General features: G+C 37.3%; 1 pseudogene; it reads left to right on the top strand.

Annotated features, from left to right (window-relative positions):
• The first annotated feature begins 2,713 nt into the window (after positions 1–2,713).
• On the top strand, positions 2,714–5,791 carry LOC101417366 (translocating chain-associated membrane protein 1 pseudogene; annotated as a pseudogene).
• The last annotated feature ends 11,890 nt before the right edge of the window (positions 5,792–17,681 follow it).

Here is a 17,681-nt window from a genome sequence, read left to right on the forward strand (position 1 = left end):
ATATAGCCTCATCAAAAGATTTTACTTACAATGGATCCACACCATAGGAATGGATTAAACTTAAGAACATGTCTTTCTGTGGTACATATAGCTTCAAACCACCATAGCAGATCACACAACGCCTAGTTCATGACAGGCAACTCAGGTATCATGGTAACTTGGTGGCCCATGGTTAAGCATCCAGTCTCTATTTAGGACCAGTAGCACTCCAAAGGCTGTTTCTCAAAAGGAGAACAGTTTTCTACAGAGGATGGTAGAGCTTTGCTCCAAAATCCTAAGGGTCAGTGCTGTGATCTCCTACAGGGGCCTGCCAAAGGCTCCAAATAATGTCTCTATTTCCCACTGAAATCTCCAGCAATATTAGATATGTTGGATCATATAACCCAAGTGGCAGAGCAGCTTGCACAGCAGCCTGGGCCTATTTCAGAGACTCCTCTTATTATAATCCCTATTGAAAACCAACATCTTTTTGGGTCATTAGTAAACGGGTCAGAATAGCACATCACAATAAGGAATATGTTGCCCCAAAATCCAAAGAGGTCAACTAAGCATTGTACCTCTTTTTGGTTGCAGGAGGGGCCAGAGGCAACAGCTTATACTTCATTTTAGAAGGGATATTTCGACATGTCCCACACAAGAGGACGCCTAGAAATTTCACTGTGTTTTTGTTGGATTTATCTCCCACCCTCTGACATACAAATATGTCATCAATAAGTCTAGAGTAGTTGTTACTTCTTGCTCACTAAGTCCAATCAACATGACATCATCAATATAATGGACAATATCTTATGGGAGGAGGAGATGATTAAGGTCCCTGCAGACTTAATCTATAACATAGAACTAGAGAGTTGATATACTCCTGAAGTAGAATAGTTAAGGTGTATTGCTGGTCCTGTCATTGGAAAACAACAAGCAAACAAACTCTTTCCAATGACCTTTACTAGCAGATATCAAAAAAAAAAAAGAAAGAAAGAAAGAAAACATTTGCCAGATCAATAGCTAAATACCAGGTACCAGGGGTTATGTTGGTTTACTTATACAATGATATCACATCTGGAGCACCAACTGCAAAAGAAGTCACCATCTGGTTAAATTTATGATAATTCAATCGTCCTCCAAGAGCCATCTATTTTTTACATAGACTAAATAGGAGAGTTGAAAGGGGATATGGTGGGAATCACCACCCCTGCTTCCTTCAAGTTCTTAATGGTGGCACTAATCTCTGCAATTCCTCCAGGTATACAGTTTTGTTTGTGGCTTACTATTTTGCTATGTGAACTAGTTCTACTGGTTTCCTTTTGGTCTTCCCCACCATAATAGCATGTAACCCACAAGTCAGGATAAAATATTGGGATTCTTCCAGTTGCTGTGTATGCCTATTCCAATTATGCATTCTGGAACTCGGAAAATAACCACAAAATGGGTCAGGAACACACTGAGGTCACTGAAAGACAGACTTTAGCTAAAACTCCACTGGTCACCTGACCTCCATAAGCCATTATGCTGATTGGTAGACTGAATGATATTTTGGATCTCCTGGAATTAATGTCTCTCTGAGCCAGAGACTAATATTATCCATTATGTCTGATCATTTCCTTTTCCTCCATTCACCATAAGCCTGGTTAAATGCATGGTCCCTTGGGAAAGGCTGAAAGATTAACAGTATAAGTTTTTGGCAGTGTAGCAAACAGTGTAGATCCAAGGGGATCTAGCCATCCCTTCATTCAAGGGGTACTAGATCTATAAATTGCCTCATGTCTGGGAATTCATTGAGTGGCCTAGACTCTTGTTTTTGTGATTCAGGTTAGACTTTTGCTCATTTGACCTAGAACTCCTCTGAGTATACAGATCAAGTAAAACTTTAGTAGGCTTCTAAATATCCCATCATCAACTAGCCAATGCTATAGGTCTCTGTAAGTCAGAAAACAATTCTAGTTACTTCTTTGGCAATGCTGTCCAATACAGTAACCATGTTTACCTCACCTTCAGTGATCTTATAAATGTTGCCACTTGGCTCCTGCCAACCCAGGATCTGTGTTTAAAGATACAAGCTCAGTGGTAGCAGTTCCTACATTAATATCTGATCTAAAGAGAAGAGCAACCATAGAGCTTTTAATGGATTATAGAGATGCTCTCACAAATTTAGTTTTCAAAGTTATGGTGAAAGGTGAATCTTCTGGACAAACCTGGGGTGGGTGAGTACGTCTTATATGATAAATCCACTCTAACATTCAATAACTTTCTAAGCCTTTAGATTCCCTCATTTACATTATACCAGGTCTAACACTTCATTGAATTCATAATCTGCTTTGCAGACCCATATAATAAATTCAGCCTGATCCAAATTTATGTTCCTCCTAGCATTTTCTCACACAACTTAGTATCCATTCTTACACATATTCTCCTGATTTTCATCTATATAAATGGGAAAATTCATGCAATTCTTTTGTAGTATGGTATACCTTCTCATGGGTCACACTTTTATCTCACCTTTCAGAGCCTGTTGGGAGTTCAGTCTAGTTATCAGTCTAGGAAAAGAGGGGTAGTGAGGGTGGTCATGACAGGAATTAGTAGTAATTTATAAGCCAAATTACAATTTCATCTGGAAAAAGTGTTAATCTCTTTTGAGATAGGTGCAAGGGCTATATCCTCAAGAGAGGCAGTTACAGGTTTATTAGACACTGTAAGGTTAATCTCATCAGAAAGAAGCTAGATGGCTGATTCTTCAGGCCAGACCTTTACATACTTATCTGACAAAGAAGACTTAGTAGAAGCTAAGGTTTCAATTTCTCCAACATCATCATCAGCCCGTATGTCTCCATTCCAATTTTCAGTATCCCATTTCTTTGTAATCAATGTCCTCATTTGAACAGCAGACACCCTGCATGGTTGGGAATTCAATTTATATTGTAATTCAGCCACTCACACAGTGGGTTTCTTGGTCATCCACCAGTCTCCAAATTTTTTGTTCAAATTCAACAGATATATTTCTGTTTTCTTTGGCAAAATCATCAGAAATTTCATTATTTCATCAAAAATTTACTGAATACCCACTATATTTCAGGTACTTACTAGGTGTGAAGATAAAATAGTGATAAAAAATAGACATAATCCCTGCCATTATGAATTCACAGTGTAGTGAAGGAGATGAATATAATAAAAATAATTTTTAAAATGTCAAATTATACATATAATAAAGCTGTGGAAAAAATGATTTGCCACTTTTTGAGATTTTTATTTATTGGGGAGGTTAGAGAAGGCTTCTCTGAGGATGTTTGAACTGAGATCAGAAGAATATTTGAAAGAGGGAATTAATTAAGTAAATACAGCTTTAATAGAAGAAGGAACAACATGATGCTGTATCAAGACAATGTGTTGTGTTTTTATATGTTTTCAAATTTTGTTTTAAAAAATACTGAAACACTTTATTTGTAGTTCAGAAAAAATGTGTTTCTAAGTTGTCTTAAAGAACTAAAAGAGTAGAATTTTTCTAGGTGAAACCATCATTTGCAGATTAAAAATTACATAATAATAGACATATTTGGATAAATGGTTGAATAATGGTTAACAATTGACCCATTTGTTGATATTTGCTTCTCTGTCTTATCCTTTCTTCCCTTCTTTCTCATTCTTCTCCAGTGCTTGCTTTTCATTCCCCTTGTTTTCCCATTCATGCTCAGGCCATATACAGCCTAGAATACTGAATGGTTTATATAATCAGTCTTTGAAAATCTGCTTGCACCTAAAACTGGAGAGGAGAGTGGGTGATGCTTTCCTCCAGGAGCTCACAGTTAGTCCAAGGGCCATCGCAATAATCAAGACATAAAGATAGCCTCAAGTTAAGCACAGGCTTTTTAAAGGTAGAAAAGTAGTGAGGCCAAATAGAAATCCCCAAAAGAAGAAGCCAAACTCTTGCAATAAAAATGCATCCTTATACAACTTTAACAATATTGTAAACATTTGCTGACATGAATTCATTATACACACAGCTGCCAAATTAATCTTCCTAAAGTACAAGTTAGATATTATCATTCTAGACTCCCACCAAGAATGCTGTGTTCTGTCCTGGGCATCACACATTAAGAAGATCTGGTGGATGAATGAAACACAAACTAGAGTGAATTCTGGAGGGAGAACCCTGGAAGGTTATAGAAATGCTTTATCATGCTAAGGACAAGAGGACAAATCCTATTTCACAAGATGCATGCAATTTTTAAAAAAACATAAAAAATTTTCACCCAAGTGAAAGGAGTGGCATATTAGTATTAAAATCTATATTTTTCTACACTTTCTTTTTTGTAAAAAAAAAAAAAATCCTCCAATAAATATAGCAAACTATTTGGGTTGAAATTTGATTTTAATTTTCTCATTTAACATATGTTTTGAATTTAAACGTGTTTTTAGAGAACCATAGCATCATGTTTGTATGTTTTCATAAGTGGTATAAAATTTTAATGTGGCAATTCTATACTGAGAAAGCTACTTATCTGTTCCTTAATACAGTCTATCTTCTAAAATTCCAGATAAATACACGAAGGCTTTAATTAGTGTTTTCTATCCTAAAAACCATCATCATTCCACAATGCTTTAATTTGGGTCCCACCAAAATCTTCATTGTCTCCTCTTAGCACTGACAATTATACTTCTTCCCCCATCGTACCCACATTCACTGCTGATGTTTTTTAATTAACTGTTTTGAGGTAAGTAACAGGCTAACTGATCTTATTCATGATGACTACATGAAGAAAACAGGTCATCAGAGGTGAAACCTCATAGGGAAAACCACATTAATGTGGGGACCTCTTATATTTTTTAATGTAATATTTTTTGTGATCTATGTATCTTCAAAAAAATACAATAAAAAAATAAATAAATGCTCAAATAAATAAATACCAAAAAATAATAATAATAAATGGAGGTGGAACCCAGCTGCAGCTGGGTTGTGAACCAGAGCCAGGGGTAGGTGGGAGCAACTGCTTGTCAGTGACCAGCCCAGAAGAGCAGGAACCCAGTAGAAGAGGAAGCTACTGAAGCATCAGTCCTTTATTACTATGGTAGCAAAAGATTTGGCTACAGTTTTCTTCTCCCTGCTAGTGGCAATAATTATTCATGCCATAAGTCAAGAGTAAGTAGTAGATAAAATTAACAGGTAAATACGTTCTCCAAAATGAAACACAGCCAGTTTAATGATCTGGCCAGCTTAGTGTAATCTACCTTTTATCTTGTATTTGGGGCACATTCAATCTGTTCTCTGAAAACTACATCTCAGGCCTAAATACCTTGTGGCAGCCCTATTTTTTCTATATAATCACTGTTAGCTTACTGATTTCATGCTTTTCCCAAATTCTTCTTCCAGAAACCCAAAAAAGATATTCCATGTCAGCCTGTCTACACTGGTCTTTCCCTCTTTCCCATTGCAGGAGAGTATCTTTTGAATTTGAATCATCTTGGACTTGTTCTTTTGATGCTCCATTATTTTGTTGAATTTCTTTTCCATATTTCCTGCCTGCTTTATTTTAGTGATGAAAAATATCAGAAAGGATTTTCTCTGCGGACAATCCTGTTTGTTTTTGGAAGACTTCTGACTTTAATTTTTTTGGTATTCACTGTTGGCTTTGGCTTTGTAAGAGCAGAGAATCAGAAGCTGAATTTCAGTACTGGAAACTTCCATGTGCTGGCGGGTAGACTTGCTGTTCCAGCATCCATTTGCATTATTCTAGTATTCATGACGTGGAAGTTCATTAATTTCCAGCTTTGGAGGTGGAAGGAATATTCTAGTTTTCAGGCATGAACTGTGAAGAGGAAACCAATAGCTACTAAAGGCAAGTCTTCTAGGAAAGGAACAGAAAATGATGTGAGTGGAATAGCAACTTCAAATGGAGCAGACTTTCCCCATATAGAAAAGAGACGTCATCATAATGAATTGCAAGTGTATTGACTGATGTCCCCAAGGAAATCTGGTTTTTACTATAAGATATCTTTCAGCATTAGAGTTTGTTTTGTTCTTGAAAATACAGTTGGTGTGCTTTGAGTCTTGCTATCGTACTGTTTCATGCATTTTTCTAAAGCGCATTTGAGGGGAGGATGATTACTATGAATGAAAAAAATATTTTATCATAGTCTAAGTTATTCACTTTCAAAATAGATTAGGGACCACCACCATTATTTTTGGATTTTTTGTTGTTTTGTTTTTCTTTGAAAGTTTTTCTAATGATTTGGTGTTTTATTTTTCTTTGAACTTTTTTAAATGATTTTGTGTGATAAATATTTACAAAAATTTTAAACACCAGTGATGTACTTTCTTGCCCTCACTAATTTTTAATATTAGCAAGGTGGTCTATTCTAGCAAGGGCATATTTTTTAAGTTCTTTTTTAGGGCAAAATGGAAATACTATCAAATTCAAAGTCAGACTTTAATGCGTTTTAAGTCTTCTCCAAGTTTTAGGAGTTTTTGTTGCATTTACACCTGGAAAGAAGATTTGTAAAAATCACGAAAATAATTGTGTGCTTTGTATTATAGAGAGTGGCTATTAGTGTGACATTCTCAATTAAAAATATATATATATGTCTTAATGGTTGCAACACATGGTGATTACCATATATATTAAATCAGATTTTCTATTAACATAAAAGTACTTAAGAAGTAAAATCTTTCTTGTGCACTTGAAACACTTGAAAACTGGAAATCAGAAAACTATTTACTATAAAGAGGAAAATCTGGCATATAGGTCTTTTTGATATGTTTATTAATAATGATTCTTACTGGGACTTGTCATAAGTTCAATGTGTACGGCATCTTAGAAAAATTTTGTTTAACCTGCAAACCCTTTTGAAAAAATGCCTACTTTATTTATATCTATAAAAAAAGAATTTCAGGTGATTATATATGGAAAGCATTTAAGGCACTAAACCTTACATTAAAAATTCAGGGGGACAAATAGTCTTATGAAAGACTGTTTTATGTTAAAACTCTAGCTTTGGTCCCATCTTTAACTGAGAAGCATTTATCTGTATAAAACATATTTTGGGCAAATATATATATATATTTGTGTCTCCACAGAAAAAGCATTTGAGTAAAATATTTGGTTCCCTTTTCTGTAATTATCCTTTAAAATCCAATAGCTATGTTTGTGGTTTATTGTATTTACAGTACATATATTGCTCCTTTTGGTGTTAAAATCTTGTTTCCCATTTCTCATTTCTGTGACCAGCTAATGTTTGTGCCATTTTCAGTGTAAACATCACAGACCTGTTAAGTCTGCAGTTTAAGTTACCATGCTGCTGGAAAGTTTTGCTTTCTATTTCCAGCTGTTTACCTACTTTCTGAAAAAAGTGATAGCTCTTTCTAGCATTATGCAGTTTCAGTGGAACCAGATTTTTGTCATTAAAAACTGGCATCACATAAGAAAAAAATTAAATTAAAAAATTAAATTAAATTAAAAACTGGTATTACTTTGAACTATACATTGAGAAGTCAATCAAAATATAAAATTTTATTTTCAATATAATAACAATAATAAAGACATCAGTTGAAAGCCGAGTTAGAAAGATATTTATCTATCCACCATTCACCCGTTCCTTTAGATGTTTAAATTGTCAGAAAGCTCAGCTATTTTTCCTGCTTTCCTGCCTTTCTTTGACATTCTTCCCTCTCCTCTACTATGCAGTAACCTACTGCTTTCTGATTTTCAGTCATTCGTTCACATCAGGCACTTTCATTCTGCCTTCAAACGTGAGTCCGCTTACATTTTCTCCTTAGGTTCCATCCATTATTGTAATTACCACTCCATCTTCTTTCTGCCTCTGTTTCAATGTCCTTAGAGTTCACAACCCATTCCATTTTATTTCATAGATGAGGGAGAAAGGCAGCTAACAGTTACTGACCCCTTCATATGTCAGGCTTTGTATTATGTTGCTGTTGTTGTCATATATGTGCCAAAAAAAAAGGGAAGCAGACATGGCTCAACTGATAGAGCTTCCGTCTATCATATGAAGGGTCCAGGGTTCAATTCCCAGGGCCTCCTGACCCATGTGGTAAGCTGGCCCATGCGCAGTGCTGCTGCACACAAGGAGCACTATGCCATGCAGGGGCATCCCCGTGTTGGGGTGCCCCGTGTGCAAGGAGTGCACCCGTCAAGGAGAGCTGCCCCACATGAAGAAAGCACAGCCCACCCAGGAGTGGCACCGCACACATGGAGAGCTGATGCAGCAAAATAATGCAACAAAAAAAGAGACACAGTTTCCCAGTGCCGCGTGACAATGCAAGTGGATGCAGAAGAACACACAGCGAATGGCCACAGAGAGAAGACAATGGGGAAAAGGGGAGAGAAATAAATAAAATAAATCTTTAAAAAATAAATATATATATGTGCTAAAAAGTATATCCTCATAACCATCCTGAGAGTTATATATTCAATTTAATATTAGAAATATTTACTAAGCACCTTCTCAGTTCCCAGGCCTAAGGAAAAGATAAGGAACTACAGTGTATGGTGCATCTCATATTTTCCAAGTGCTTTATATTATACCCCATCTCATGCCATTGTCACACTTTGACTCAGACATTATGTCTCCATTTTGCAGAAAACAAAATCAAGCTTCAAAGACAAGTAATTACTCCCCAAGGATTACAAAACTACCAAGAGGCAGACTCAGGTGTGTTTCAATCCAAAATCTGTTTCTGTCCTGTTTATTTACCTTTCAGGGCTGTCTATTCAGAATAAACACAACCATGTCAGTTTCTCAATCAGACAATTGGCAGTTCCAGAGTTCCTGAATCAGATGACAATTTGCCCTCTTGAATTGTGGGCTTCCCAGCTGTGTTCCATGTCTGCCCTAATCATCTGGGCCATTCTACCTGTTCTGTGGCAGCCCTGGCCGCCTCTTCATGTGAGCGTGGTGTATGCTTCCTGAGGCTACCAAGTGAAAGTGTAGAAGAAAGAGGCAGTAGATTTAGATACATAATTTTAAGGTCACCTTTGAAAAATTAATAACTACCATTATTGTTTTTAAACATATAGCCTAATATTTATTTGACCAAACAAAAGGCTCTCCCATTCTATTATAATTTTAGTTTTAGTGATTTTATTTACCTTTATCATCTCTTTCTATTCCCTTTCCTCACTCCCTCATTCAATACTATGTTATTTTTCTTTTCTGATCCAAGGAAATCTCTTGCTTTTACTTTCTTAATAAAAAATTTGTATCAGTGATAATGGAATAAAATTCCACTTCCCCTCTCATTCTTTTTGGACATAAAGAAGAGCAAAATATTATATCAAACTTGAGAAATCTTTTAAAATAGGTGATACTCCTTGAAAAAAATGTATGACCTATCATAAACAAAACCCCACACATTTAGTTTAGGGTGCTGCTTCTGTTTCTTGGTATTTCGACATTATTGAGTAAATTCTCTCTTGTATTATTATGTCTCTAATATTAGATTAAGGCAATTGGGGTTAAAAGATTTTCTCTTATTTATTCTCAGTCTCAGGTTATTAAATTTGCATTGGTATTACTGCCTGGTATCACTCACATAAGGCAGGATGTACAAGCACACTGATGATAAAAAAATAAAAAGACTCACTGTCTGTACAAGGGCATTACATTCTGCTCAAGTGGGAGTTACTTGAGGGAAGGGATTTTGTTTTGAAAAATCGCACAGTCCCTAGCACAAAGTAAACATAAGTGTGTATTAAATTAAATCCAAAGGGATTTTTGCCATAGTTCTCAAGCCTAGCTTTGATCTACAATTCTCAGAGGAAAAAAGTGCCTGAGATTGGATGAGGAATGAGTGCAGGAGAACAGGCAAACTGATACCTGCTACTGAGGCCATATTTCATTTCTCAGAACTTTCAGAAGAGATTGAGGGAACTAACTTTCATTCATTCAACAATTACTTTTTACCAGCTGCCAAATGTCAAGAACTATGCTATGAATTTGACATACCTTATATCATTTGGCCACACAACAATTTTGACCTTGGTTTTATTATACTTATTTTTAGATTAGGAAACTAATTCTTATAGAGGTTAGGTATTTATTTCCAGCCATACATTTACAAAATGGTGGATCTGAAATTTGAACTCATCTGCCTGACTCAAAAGTCCATACTGTTTCCACTTCACCAAGCCTCTTCATGTATACAAACAAAATCCATAAACATAAATTACTTACTCAATATTGATAAACAGTAGAGATCCTCATACAAACCAATTATCTAAAAATGCATAACTGAACAATGTTATATAACTAGCAACTATAATCTGAGGCATTCTACAAAATGAAAAATATATTAAAGGTTTCTGTCCTGCTGAGTCTGTCTTTGTCACCACAAATAAGTGAGTCAGCAGTGAAATTTGTAACGGCTTGAAGGCAAAGAGTCTGCATTTCCTGATGCCAATGTTACTGCAGAACTAAATCCAAATATGTATTTCCACAAGACAGACATGTCTCTATCCTCTGTCCTCTAAGATAGAAACCATCTAAGCATTTCACCCTTCCTTAAGTTCAGGAAGAATATTTAGTAGCATTAAACTCACCTAGATAGCATCCTATCACACTCTTTCTCAGGACCAGCACCCAAATAAAGATGGCATGTGGTGGCATTTTATCTGGTCAAGAAAGATTCTAGCTTAGCTGTGCTCTCCAGAATGAATTCAGATGCATCAGCTTTCCTTGTTGGTTTTATCAAGAAAGTCTTTTTACAGAAATTGTGCTGGTAGTAAGATAGTCTTGGGTCATGTTCTAGTTGTCCTTTCATGCAGCAGCCCAAGGCCCAGATGAGGTACAGGGCTCAGAGAAAAATTCCTGTGGAAGTAAACAGTGTTTGATTTGGAAAGAGATGTAGAGAGCATCTTCTTCAGTACCGTATCTCATGTGAAGAAATGAGGCTTAAAGAGGTTAATTGAGTTGCCCAAGATTGTTGATATTAGTGGCATAGTTAGTCCTAGGGTTTCTTTTACTACATCAAGCTGCCTGAAAGAATTCAGAAGGTGTAGCTCAAACTTCAGAGACCAGAAGGGAGGTGTTGTAAGTTTGATAAACTTAGTGCTGTAATTGAAATCTGATTCCACATCCAAAAAAAGATTTATTATTGTTGTAGTTATTTTGTTTGATGCAAAAGAAATTGTGGTTTCAGACCATGAATTTTAAATTATAACTAGGTTCAAACACATCTTTATTAATCAAAATAGGAACCACTAAAATCAACATATTTTTGCCAATGAGAAATATGTTTGCTTATTCCTATAGCGTAAAATCCATGCTTCAGAATTTGATAAACTCTTGGAAAGCATTTTCTGCATCCTATTGGTTGTAGAAGCATTTTCCCTGCAAAAAGTTGTTGAGAGCTTAAAGAAGTGGTAGTCAGTTGGCAAGAGGCCAAGTGAACAAGATGGATGAGGCAAAACTTCATAGCGCAGTTCATTCAGGTTTTGAAGCGTTAGTTGTATAGCGTGCAGTCAGGCACGTCATGGAGAATTGGGCCCTTTCTGTTGACCAATGCCAGCCACAGGTGTTGCAGTTTTCAGTGTGTCACATCAATTGCTGAGCATACTTCTCAGATGTAATGGTTTTTCTGGGATTCAGAAACCAGTAGTGGATCAGACTGGCAGCAGACCACCAGTGACCATGACCTTTTTTGGTGTAAGTTTGGCTTTGGGAAGTGCTTTGGAGCTTCTTCTAGGTCTAACCACTGAGCAGGTCATTACCAGTTGTCATATAAAATCCACTTTTCATCACACATCACAATCCAGTCAAGAAATAGTTCATTATTGTCGCATAGAGTAAGAGAAGATGACCTTTCAAAATGGTGATTCTTCCTCATGCGGCACCTACTTATGGAGCTTTTCCACCTTTTTAATTTGCTTCAAATGCCAAATGGCCATAGAGTAGTTGACGTTGAGTTCTTTGACAACTTCTCATGTAGTTTAAGAGGATCAGCTTTAATGATTGCTCTCAACTGGTTGTTGTCAACTTCCGATGGCCTGCCGCTATGCTCCTTGTCTTCAAGATCTCATCTTCAAGGCTCTCGTCTCCTTTGCAAAGCTCTTGAACCACGACTGCAATGTACATTCGTTAGCTGTTCCTGGGCCAAATGCATTGCTGATGTTGCCAGTTGTCCCTGCTGCTTTATGACCCATTTTGAACTCAAATAAGAAAATCACTTGAATTTGCTTCTTGTCTAACACATTTCCATAGACTAAAATAAGTATAAAATAAACAGGAAGTAATAAGGCATTAGCAAAAAAAAAAAAAAAACAAAGTGAGAAATGCACATTAAAATGATGTATAACATAACCACCTTTATTTAAGAATGTTTGCCACATCAGAGCAAATTTCAACAATGCAAAAATGCATTTACTTTTGCACCAAACTAATATTGTGTTAACTGTGTAACTTATAACATTGATATAAAAAATAAATTTTTCATTAAAAAATGCTTTTAAATGTACCACACTAAAAAAAAGATGTTTCTAAGGGGGGAAAGTATGGGAGGAGGAGGGGGTGGGGAAATGGGAATCCCCTATATTTTCAATGCAACATTTATGTAATCTAAAGCTTCTTTAAAAATATTTTTTTTAAATGTTTAAGTGCTTTGAGTTAATGCTCCAAAGGAATTTAATAGTGCACACTAGATTTACTTTCATCTATAGTATTCTTGTGTGTGTGCGTGTTTTAATATGCTGGATAGTTTTTCTGATTCAGGGTTTACACACCCACATTTCTCAAGGATGTGCAGCCTCTGATTTCCTATCTTACACTAACAGTTTCCAGAAATGTAGGAAGGGATGGAGTGAAAAAACCAGTCTCCAAAGAACTAAAACTCCAAAGTACTAAACAGTTGCTGCTTTTGACCAATGACCTACAAATCTAACATGAAGGATAAAATGTGGAATGAGTCTATACCAATTAAATTATTTAAATTAATAACATTATATCAAATAGCATATCTAATATATTTCTAAAATGCCTGATGAAAAATGGACTGCCATTTTTATCATCCATCCCAGCTTTATCATCCATTCTACTCTTTTAAAAAATATTCTAGATAGTTGTAAATTATGCTCACTTTAAATTGATCTACTCATCTTTCCCAAAAACCATTTAAAGACTTTCTCTTCCACATGTACTCATCCTGCATGCCCCATTCCAACTCTTCTTCATTTTTCCAAAATCAAAATTTTCCATCCCATTTCTACCTCCCCATTTATGTTCATTACCATGCCACACCTGATCTGAAAGACACCCAACCTATCCTAATAGCCAGATCCTATTTAAACCTTAGAGGGCATATAGAAGATTACCTCTTTCTGGCAACCTTTCGAAAACTCCCTAACCATAGAGAACACTTCCTCCTTTTCAGCATCACCAGTACTTATCATTTTTATCACTTAATTGGCACTTAGAAAATTCTACCTGTATTCAATAATTACAGGGAACAAAATTCTACCTATATTCAATAATTACAGGGAACAAAAAAGGACTTCGCCCTTTGACATCATTGACTGCCTTTGGCATGCATCATTGACATAGTTACTGTCCTTGGGTTGAGCAGTTACGGACATCAAAATGTGTCAGAGATGGGGGAAACGGACTTGGCCCAGTGGTTAGGGCATCTGATTACCACATGAGAGGTCCACGGTTCAAACCCCGGGCCTCCTTGACCCATGCGGAGCTGGTCCACGTGCAGTGCTCATGTGTGCAAGGAGTGCCTGCCACACAGGGATGTCCCCACGTAGGGGAGCCCCACACTCAAGGAGTGCTCCCCATAAGGAGAGCCGCCCAACACGAAAGAAAGTGCAGCCTGCCCAGGAATGGCGCCACACACACAGAGCTGACACAAGATGATGCAACAAAAAGAAACACAGATTCCCATACTGCTGACAACAACAGAAGTGGACAAAGAAGAACACGGAGCAAATAGACACAGAGAACAGACAACTGCGGGGGGTAGGGGAAGGTGGGAGAGAAAAAAAATGTGTCAGAGAAGAAAAGATATAGAAAAAATGCCACTTTGTACACAAGAGGCATGAAATCTGATTATCTTCCTTGATTTCTCCAACACTACCATTCAATTATTCTATATAACTACTGGTTATTCTTGCTTAATATTACTCAGATCTAAAGCAAGAACCTCTTCCCACTGGTAAACATGATACTCATTTGTTCATTCACCAAATATTTATTAAGCATTTAATGTGTTAATGGCACTATTCTAGGCACTGAGAAGGCATGTTATATTAGACAGGGTTTTCCAGAGAAGCAGAATAAAGAGATTTACTACGAGGAATTGGCTCACACTACCATGTGGTCTGGCAATGAACTCCTTTTGGCAGGTTGTAAACTGGAAACTCTGATAAAGGCAATTCTGAAGTCTGACAAGTCCATATTACCCAGGGGAAACTAGTTGATTGCAGTTGCAGCAGAAATTCTTCCTTCTGATTCCTAAATTCCTCAAGTTCTTGTTTTAAAGACCTCCAGCTGACTGGATGTGGAGAATCCCCACACTGCTGATGGTAATATCTTTTGTTGACTGTAGATGCAATCTGCCATAGAGGGAATCGCCTGATTACAGATGCAAATCCATCTTGAAATAACCTCACAGTGAAAATCAGGTCAGTGTTTGCTTGACCAAAAACTGAACACTATAACATAACGAAGTTGACACATGAAATTAACTGTCACACATGGGGAATAAAAGTTTTTAACAACAACAACAAAAAATCCCTGTTCTTGGAACTTATATTCTAGTGGAAGAAACAGAAAAAATGTAATAATAACTGAGTTATAGGATACATTAGAATGTAATAATTTCTAAGGAAAAAAATAAATAAAAGAAGAATAAGAAGTAGTGCCCAAATGGTTCAATTTTACCTAGAATCACTAGGTAAGGCCTCACTGAGAAAGTAATATTTGAGCAAATATTTGAGGAGAGTGAGGAACAAGGCCTACAAGATACTCTTGTGGAAAAATATCCCAAGCAAAGGGAACAGCAAATGAAAAGGCTCTGAACTGCGAACAAGTCTGTCAGGTTTGAGGAAGTACAAGGAAACCAGCGTGTTGAAGAGAAGTTACGACAGTAGGAAGAGGTGAGATAGAGAAGAAATGGGCAGCAATGATCCAATTAACTTTGGCTTTTACACTGAGTGAGAAAAGGAGTCATTGGAGGATTTCAAACTGAGGAATGATACGATCTAGCTCATATTATTCTCTAGAGAGAACAGACTATAAAAGGGTTTTACAATCAGTTGTGATAGACTAGGTAATACAGAACAACCTTCCTGCTCAAAACTAGAAGAGGAAGATTTTAAAAAAATTTATTTGAAGGCATTAGAAAACCATCAAGGTAGCATAAAATCACAGGGATATATCTGAGGGCAGAAGGGTTTTAAAGATTAGCCTGGCATTTGGGACTAATATTCCCTTAGGGGCTTATTTCTATTTAGGAAGAGATTTCTAAGAGACTGAGAAACTAGAAAGAGCTCTCAATAGACACAGAAGACTGGAACTGGAGTACAGAAATTGGAGTTAAGGGCTAGTGGTGGGGTAGGGGCTGCTAAATGTCCGATCTATGGGTAGGGAAGAGGAAAAAGTACTAATTTATATTGTACTTTGATATGTAAAAGATTCACATTGTGATCTGTATGGAAATCTCTAAAAGAGTAGTAAAAAGATGTGGACCAACCAAACTGATAGGAGAAAATCCAATGCCTTAGCTTCCTAAGGGTGGCCATAACAAATCATAGACTGGATGGCTTAAAACAACAGAAATTTAGATGCTTATAGTTCCAGAGGCTAAAAGTCTAAAATCAATTTTTCAGTAGGGATATGTTCCCTCTGAAGTCTGTGGGGAAGAATGTATCTTGTGTCTCTCTCCTGGTTTCTGGCAGTGGCTCACAATCCTTGATGTTCCTTGGCTTGTGGCATAACACAATCTCCACCTCCAGCATCATGTGGCTGGTTTCTCTTTGTGTGCCTGTATGTATCCAATTCCCTCCCCCTCTTAAAAAACACCAGTCAGGGAAGCAGACTTGGCCCAGTGGGTAGGGCATCCATTTACCACACGGGAGTCCTGTGGTTCAAACCCCGGACCTCCTTGACCCGTGTGGAGCTGGCCCATGGGCAGTGCTGATGCGCGCAAGGAGTGCCCTGCCACACAAGGGTGTCCCCGCATAGAGGAGCCCCACATGCAAGGAGAGCCGCCCAGCATGAAAGAAAGTGCAGCCTGCCCAGGAATGGTGCCACACACACAGAAAGCTGACACAGCAAGATGACACAACAAAAGAAACACAGATTCCCGTGCCGCTGACAACAATAGAAGTGGACAAAGAAGAACACGCAGCAAAATAGACACAGAGAACAGACAACTGGGGCAGGGGGGAGGGGGAGAGAAGTTAAATAAAAATTAAAACTAAAAAAAATTTTTAAAAAATAAGCACCAGTCAGATTGGATGAAGGCCCACTCTTATCCAGTTTGGGCTCAAGTAATAACATCTTCAAAGACCCTATTTCCAAATAAGGTCACATGCCCAGGAAAGAGAAGGACTTGAACATATCTTTTTTTTTAATATAACAGTTTGCCCTCTGGCCCCCCAAAATTCATAACCTTCCCGTGCACAAAATACATTCTTTCCATCCCAACATCCCCAAAAGTCTTAAACCATTGTGTTACCAATTTGAAGTCCAAAATCATATCTTCCAAGGCATCTGAATAAGTTCTAGATGGCATTCAATATGATCTATCCTGGACAAAATTTCTTTCCATCTGTGGATCTGTAAAACAATAAAACAGTCTACCTGCTTTCAAAATACAGTGGTGGGACAGACATACGATAGATATTCTATTCCAAAAGAGAGAAAGTAGAAGGGAAAAAAGTGTTATTGATCTAAAGCTATTTCACAGCCCAGCAGGGCAAATTCCACTAGATTTTAAGGTCTCAAAATAGGCTACTGTGTCTTCATTCTCTGTCCTTTGGACCCACTTGAGCAGTGACTCCTCTCACTTCAACCTATGAGGTAGCAGCCCCACCCTCTCCAAACACCAGGCTGGCAACCCCATCCTCTTGCCTGAGGCAATCACTTCAGCCCAGGCACTGGCATCCATGCCTCTTCCCTTGAAATCATTCTTCCTTCATTTCTTCCCCTCTCTATCCATGCTAGCAATGTGTGCTGATATAAAATTCTCCGAAAACCTGGTCAGTCCCACATTCAATTCACAGGGATCCAAGTCATCAGACAAGTGTATCCTCCATAAATCTTTCTTAGATATATTTCTACTCCTGGCTTCTGATGGTTAATTGGATCCACAAGTCACATGTCCAATCTCTTTAGCAAACAGTTACCCAGCCCCCACCCTTAGTCCTGTTTCCAGACCACAGTGTCTGAACAGGCTGAGAATTTTTCAGATCATCCATAGTTTACTATTCAGTTCATTCCTCAGTTTATCTTTTTTCTCACATAAGCAGTAAGGAGAAATCAGGCTGCATCTTCCACACTTTGCTTGGAAAGTTTCAAACTCATTGCATGTAAGTTATGCTTTCTACCCAACATTAGAATGCAAATGAGTCAAATTCTTTGCCACTTTATAACAAGAATCACATTTCCTCCAGTTTCCAAAAACACAGTCATCACCTTCTATGACCTCACCAAAACTTCCTTTAATGTTCATAATTTTGGCA

The sequence above is a fragment of the Dasypus novemcinctus genome, chromosome 1, assembly GCF_030445035.2.
Source record: "Dasypus novemcinctus isolate mDasNov1 chromosome 1, mDasNov1.1.hap2, whole genome shotgun sequence".
Classification (NCBI taxonomy): Eukaryota; Metazoa; Chordata; class Mammalia; order Cingulata; family Dasypodidae; genus Dasypus; species Dasypus novemcinctus.